Below are 7,978 nucleotides of genomic sequence, written 5' to 3'. Positions count from 1 at the left end.
CTTTACTGTTACCCTTGACGAGAGAAAAATACCTCCCTAGGGAAAAATATTTTCACATGGATCATATTTGGCACCTGGTTCACTGTTTTCTACTATGGATCAATTGCAACTTGAAAAGAAGTCCAGACATAACTTCCAGCTGCCCCAGTATATCACAACTATTTTTTTAGGTGTTATAAGACTATTAAAAAACTGAGAGGATGACTTTCTTACGGCATGACAAATATTTCATATTATTCTACTATTTTATATTTTCTAATAATGAACAATACATATATCAATTCAAAAATTTGTGTTAACCTCAGAATTTTATACATATAAATTTAATTTATTGAAATATTTAAGAATAAAAGGACTACATCCATGAATGTTACTTGCCTGACCAGATAACATGACACTCATATTAAAATATACAAAATTTTAAAATCAGAAGAGATAGTCACCTACATATCTGTTAAAATAATCATACATGGACATGTATTAAAAATGTTTAACATAGTTTGGAGTTTCATATCAGGTTGGAAATATACTTTTAAGAATGTTTTGAGACTATATATATTTACACACAATACAGGATAGAGCCAAAGATGATTAAATAAAAACATCTAAGAATAAAAATGGTATCCTAATCCACAAAACTAATTCAGTTTGTTTAAATGTCACATCAGTGTACAAATTTTTCATCATCAAAAAAAAACAAAAAAAACAAAACTACATCAAATAAGATCATTCCCATGAGTAAAATCCAGACAGTAGTTTGTCAATAACAAGAAAAATATAAAAGGAAAAATCTTAATTTAAAGGCAAAACAAAATAATATTTTCCCCTATTACCAATACCTCTTTAGTTTTTTTTTAATATTTAAAAAAATTTAATTGATGTATAAATTATATACCAATACCTCTTTATATAGGAGGAAGCAAAGCTAAAGTTACAGTTATTTTTTTTTATTTAACAATGCTGTGGAATTAAGTAAATAAATATTTAAAATGAGAGCAAAACATTTAAAGGAAAACAATGTATTTGTTCTTTTTAATCTTTAAATTGATTCATCTTAGTATTCAGAGACTTTTACTAATTGACTTTTAACTCTATACATCCATTTGTTCAGATTTCTAAACAGTACAAAAGTCTCTTTCTCACTTATTTGCTAGTGGTCTGGGATAGCTTGACTAACCTATGTTTACAAAACCATAGGAGTGAAATCTGTAAGATAGAATAATGCAAAACTGCCATTTCTGTAGGTCAAAATAATACTTCTTAGTCAACCCCATTTCCATAAAAGAAACATTTAAAATCCTGGTATACAGTCATTCTGAATTGTGTTTTGACAGCATTTTCTTTGGAACTACTCAAAAGTTCAGTTTAAATGATTAAAATTCATTATGACTATATTAAAATATTTTAATCACGACATATCTCAAGCTACTTATACATTAAAGCATACTTTAAAAGTATCCTATAGTAATTCAATTCAAATTTCACCAATAATGTACAAATATAAAAATAAGAAGAAACATTTATATAACCTTTAGTTGTCAAACTACTTGGGAAAAAAATATCTCATTTTTACCCTTACAACAGTCTTGGAAAGGAAACATCATCTTTTATTCTGCTGTTAAATTCCTCCTTAAAATTACTTTAAGTAGCCCCATCCTCCAGCATTCCCTTTAGCACTAATCCATATTCTTTCTGTTTGAAGACGAAGACCTGAATTTCTCCACTAAACCATTTCCTCATCCTTGAGCAATCCCATTTTGTTAGTTCTTTTTTTATTTTTTTATTATTATTTTTTTATCTTTATTTATTTTTGAGAGAGAGACAGAGTGCGAATGGGGGAGGAACAGAAAGAGGGAGACACAGAATCCGAAGCAGTCTTCCGGCTCCGAGCTGTCAGCACAGAGCCCAGTGTGGGGCTCGAACTCACAAACCATCAGATCATGACCTAAGCTGAAGTCGGAAGCTCAATTGACTGAGCCACCCAGGAGCCCCGAGCAATCCCACTTTCGACTCCCCAGGCCACCAAGTCTCTTTCTCTTTTTTACTTTTGTCCATTCATCATGTATGATTTACACTGTCCTCTCCAATTTGTGACTATGTCTTTCCATGTGTTTCCAGATCTACCTCAAGAGTATGCAATTTAATCACAGGCTTAAAAACCAAGTAATTAAAATTCTTTAAATTATGACTGAAAAGTAAATAACTTTTGAGTGAAATTGTTAGCAATTCTCCTAACAGTAACATGTGTAGACTTTATGGGAATTTGAAAAGCCTATGTTCAAATCTCAGATGGCAATTTTAGAGATGGACTAAATGAAAGCAGATGATCAATATTTATTTAGAAAATTAAATGTACAACACAAAAATATACATACACAAACACATGAATAGGTGTTTTGCAGTCTTAATTCTGTAAAACTATCATTCAAAGTAAAGTCCTGTCAGCTTTAAAAGTATGATAAGAGAATGCATACCCTAAGAGAATAATCATTAACAAAACTATTATTTCAAAAATAATATTCAAACAAAAATTAAAAGAGTTTTCAAAGTATTAACAATCCCCATGTTCCCTAAAGAAAATATATATTTTTTAAAAGTTTATTTATTTTTGAAAGAGACAGAGACAGTGTGAGCAGGGTAGGGTCAGAGAGAGAGGGAGGCATAGGATCTAAAGCAGGATCCAGGCTATCCACACAGAGCTCAATGGGGGGCTTGAATTCATGAAACTGTGAGATCATGACCTGAGCTGAAACCAAGAGTAAGATGCTTAACCGACTGAGCCACCCAGGGGCCCCGAGAAAATATTTATTAAGGAGAAGAAAATAGTTTTACACAAATAATAGTATTACTGTGAGCCCTTTGAGGACAGCAACCATGTCTGAATATGATGAATCACTATAAGAAAGATCTGTGAACTGATGATAATGAAAAATGCACCTTTTCTGTTTCAGTAGACTGTGCAGTCATTTAATCAGTAAATATTTATGAAGCTTCCTTTATTTCCAGATACCGTAGTGGCATTAAAGACACAAACATTAAAAACAAAATAATCCTTATCCTTAAAAATAAAAATTAGCAAATTTGCAACAAATCATTTGCTTTATTATAAAGAAAATGACACTATAGAAAAATAACTTCTAATATATATTATTAAATTTTATTGAGATACATCATGCATCTTTGAAATGTATGTAACTTAAATTGCACAGTTCAGATCAATATATAGAACATATCTAACACTTCAATGCTCCTTCCTAATATATACTGATAAATGTAGAAGTTATGTTTGAAGAATAAGAGCCTAATAGCAGAGGGTATAACACAAAAGAAAAATTGGCTTACAATATTCTAAAAGTAAGAACACAGAAAGACAATTATACCATTAAAACATAACACAGAAAAAAATTCTAAGTATCTCAACTATTTTATAATGTGCCAAAAACTTTAATGTAAATTTCAACCACTTTGAAGATTTTAATGTCTTTCAAATTTAAAATAATTAAATTTAAATAGCATGGGAAATAACTGTATAAAGTTATATCAATAGATTCCAAATAGGTAATGTTTAATAACATTAATGATCTGTATCCATTTATTTGATAATATATAAATTACCAAATTTGCTAGTCATGGTAAAAGACTTCTGCACCTGTTAAGCAAAAGTAAAAGAAAAAAAAAAAAATCCTTACTAGGCATTTGCCAATGCCCTAGGAAAAGAATAATGTTTAATGAAATATTTGGATGGGTGGGCACACAATAATACAGGATCAGAGGTATAAAAAGAAGTTTTAATCCCTTTAGCTTTCTATTATCATGCATGAACAGCCTAACTGTAATATGAGAAATACACATAGAATATTCACCACCTTGAACAGAGGGCTTAACAGGCTTTGAATGGGCACAAGCCTTGCCAGTTTTATGTATCTGAAAGAAGCCCATATTCACCCTTTCTTCATGAGGGACTAAAACCCTAAGGCTAAGTCCTAGTTGAAAGGGTCTGCAACAATGAAAAACATCTCTGCCTTATTCCAAACATTGTCTCTTTCATCCCCTTTCACTTCTGCTTTCATAATTTAAAAGTCTTAAAATTGTACTCTTCAGAGAACCTAAAATGATGCAATGAAAATGGATATTTTGTTATAACTCTAAACAATAGACAAAATATCTGTGAAAAAAAAATTTAGAAGGAACCTGAATATTTTTTTAGCTGATCTTAAATTGTCTCATGTAATAAAGTTATAGATAGTCCATTTGAAAACAATATTTAAGAATATTGAATTAATTAGTAAAATATATTATTTTTTTAATTTGTACATTTATTTATTTTTGAGAGAGCACAGGTGGGGGAGGGGCAGAGAGAGAAGGAGACACACAATCCCAAGCAGGCTCCAGGCTCTGAGCCTTGAGCACAGAGCCTGACGCGGGGCTCGCACTCACAAACGTGAGCCCATGACCTGAGCCCATGTCAGACGCTTAACCTACTGAGCCACCCAGGAACCCCACTAAAATATATTCTTACTCAAAACATTCAAGTCCAAAAACAAATACATGAAACTCAATGATTAATGTTAGCTGCAGAAAAAAAAATCTGACCATTATGTCAAATCATACACTCACAATTTTTATCACTACTTCCTCTAATGATCAGTTTCTAAATTGTTCTGTCTTGGATTTTACATGCATGAAAACTAGAATGCATGATACATTGTGATTTATTTGTAAATTTGCTTCCATGCATCACCTTCTGTATGTAGATGACATTCTTCAGTAATAAAATGGGATATTTTTTTTCATTTTTATACCAGAGTAGACCTTATGAACATGATCCCTTCATCACAGTGAAAGAGCTAAAGAGAAACAAAAATAATAATAAAGCAAAGATTAGCAAAGATTGCTGGCTAGCTACCCAATATTATTATAAATGACAATGTCTCCACTGAAAAGACTACGTTCCCATCCTTCCTTCATACTAGGAGTGGCCAATGAGATGTAAGTTGATGTTACTGATAGTGCTTACTAGAGAACTCACTAAGAGATGGAAGGTATCTGGCAGATAACCTTTTCGTCCTTCTCCCATTCTTTATATTCTGTTCAAAAAAAGGATGTCATAGTTAGAAATCCAGCCATCTTCAACTTTGAGGATGGATGAAATGTGCTAATTATGGCAGAGCAGAAGATAACTTGTCTTAAAATGTTTTTATGAATTTAGGACTGCTAACTTCTAGATGAAATTTTTAAATATAGGCATAAACTCTCCTGCATTTATGTTCTATAGTTGAATTTCACTATTAAATTTATGAATGTTTCCTAATTGATATAGAGAACGATGAGGATTTACAATAGGATTTATCAATATTCACTCAAAACATTATTTACGTATAAAGATCGTATGAAAATGAAAGATGATGAAGACAACATATTTCAGCCAGAAAACATGCCTTATATAATTTGGTAGAGGTAACCAAATATAACCTAATCCCTAACATCAACTTCATTCCAGAGAGGACACTGATTAAAGGTCTCACGCACACGCACACACACACACACACACACACACACACACACACACATATACATGCATACGCACGCACACACACACACACACACACACACACACACACACTTTTAGATTTAATGCAAGTAGATATTTTAATCAAATAGAAGTGTTACCAGAAATGTTAAATAGTTTTTCTTAAGCATTTTTAAAAGTTGCACATCATTCATATTAAATGAATATTTACATTTTTGATATTAATTTACATCTTATACATAGAGAATTTTAAGTGAATGAACAGAAATAATTTTGGGGGTAATCAACAGGAGTGAAAGGTAAGAGTCCTAGTCTGGGTATCAGAATTATGAGATGGGTAAACTTAAAATGATCAATTCACTTGAGGCTTTCTGAGGATTACGATTTCTTATAAAATGAAGGATTACAACAGATTATGTTCAAAGCATGAACCAGCTTTAAATTTCTATGATATTCTGAAGATGACTTAGGTAAAAACTATTAATAATAAGCACCAGATGGGAAATGACCTCTACCCATTTTGGGAACATAATTAAATATTAAACCCCATGCTGCAATTTTCCTATTTGTCAACTTAAATGATAGAACTCTTACATACCATAATTCTATAAAGTTATGACTGTCAAATTTTTCAGATGCCCATTTGCTTATGTAAGTAATGTATTAATATTTCAGGCATACATAACAATTAGTATATTAGGATTGAATACAATTCTTGTTTCTTAAACTTGCCAGTGTGTTGCAGTCACTTGAGGTCCTTACTGATCCTCCTAAACTCTCTGAACCTGCTCAATTAGAATGTCCTTCATAGACAACCAGGTATCTAAGTTTTTAACAATGGACAAAATGTTAGGTTCAGGGGAGTTAGGAAAATATTAGGTTAAATCATATAAATTCCTTTGAAAGATATTAGGGACAGAAGGTTCAGCAATTCATAGAAATATACTACCAAAAAGTTCACGTACCAATAGCAGTAATTGAAAGGAAAATAATTAATATTGACAATTAACAATATAGAATGCAATAGTAGGTTGTAAATATATAATCTATATATCATATATTTCTCTTTGAGGTGATGAAAATATTTTCACAGAGGAGGAGAACATGAACTGAATGTCCTAATTCAACACTTCATGAGCATGCTGACTGCAAGGGGAAGCATTCTGGATTTAATAAGTATGTGGGGCCATTCTTCACATTGTAGAATGTGTAGCGGCATCCCTTGCCTCTACTCAATAGATGCCAGTAGAATTCTTGGGATGTGAAAACAATAAATGTCTCTAGACAGGGAATATAAAATAGGCCCTCATATTAGTATGCTAGGGATGTCATAACAAAATACCACACGCAGGACGGCTTCAACATCAGAATTTTATTTTCTCACAGTTCTGGAGGCTGAAAGTCAAAGATAAAAGTGTCCGTGGTTTGGTTCCTCCTGAGGCCACTCTCATTGTCCATCTTCTCACTATGTCCACACATAGGCTTCTCTCCATGTGTTTTCTACACATCTCTGGTCTCTTTCACTTTTTAGGACACCAGTCATATTGGATAAGAGCCCCTCCCTTATGACCTCACTTGACCTTCATTATCCCTTTAAAGGCTTTATCTCTAATATGGTCTCATTGGGAGCGAGAGGTTCAACATATGAAATTTTAGTGGGACACAATTCAATCCATAACACCCTTTTCAAGAAGCAATGTTATTAAGAGGTAAGGTTAAAAAGAAAAGCCATATCAGATCCTTGAATATTACACTAATGATTTAATATCACCCTTGGCAACATATGGGGAGACACTGAAAAATTTTAAGCAGATTTGGACTTGGATGAAAAAAAAATCTGGAGATGGTGTGACTGATTTGAAGTCCACACACTAGTATAAAATACCATAAGTATCTGAACTTAGTAGGAATGGAAAAGAGGAGAAAAATTAGGTATTTACTATTTTTTAAAAAATTTTCTAGGTCAAACAGGTAAATTAAGGAATTAAGTCAACATAGTATTGGTAAATCTGATAAACTGTTAGAATCACAGAACCTTAGAACTGAAGAAGATTTCAGTACAATTTATACAAATGTCCCATGCAATGCAGGAATCTCTTCAATATTACAGATGAAGACTTATCTCTAGCCTTTATACAGACACATTGGTGTGTGGACAACTCACTTCTATACTGAGAAATTTATTCAATTTTTAAAATTACTGGTTGAGCCAAATTTTCACTCACTGCAATCATTTTTCTTAATTATGTGATGAAATTGTTTCACATATTAAAACCCCACTCAGTATTTGACATCACTTTATATATACAAAGTTTTCCCTTGCTGTCTTTCATAATTAAATCTACAGAGCTCAGGGACATACTGATAGGCTACCTTCATTCACATATTCCCAGAGTGAGTTCAATTCATCATTCACTTTAATATCCTAAAGTTTTGTTGTTGTTGTTG

The sequence above is a fragment of the Panthera uncia genome, chromosome B1 (genome assembly GCF_023721935.1).
Source record: "Panthera uncia isolate 11264 chromosome B1, Puncia_PCG_1.0, whole genome shotgun sequence".
Classification (NCBI taxonomy): Eukaryota; Metazoa; Chordata; class Mammalia; order Carnivora; family Felidae; genus Panthera; species Panthera uncia.
The sequence above is the reverse complement of the archived record's forward strand: the minus strand, read 5'-3'. Positions refer to the sequence as shown.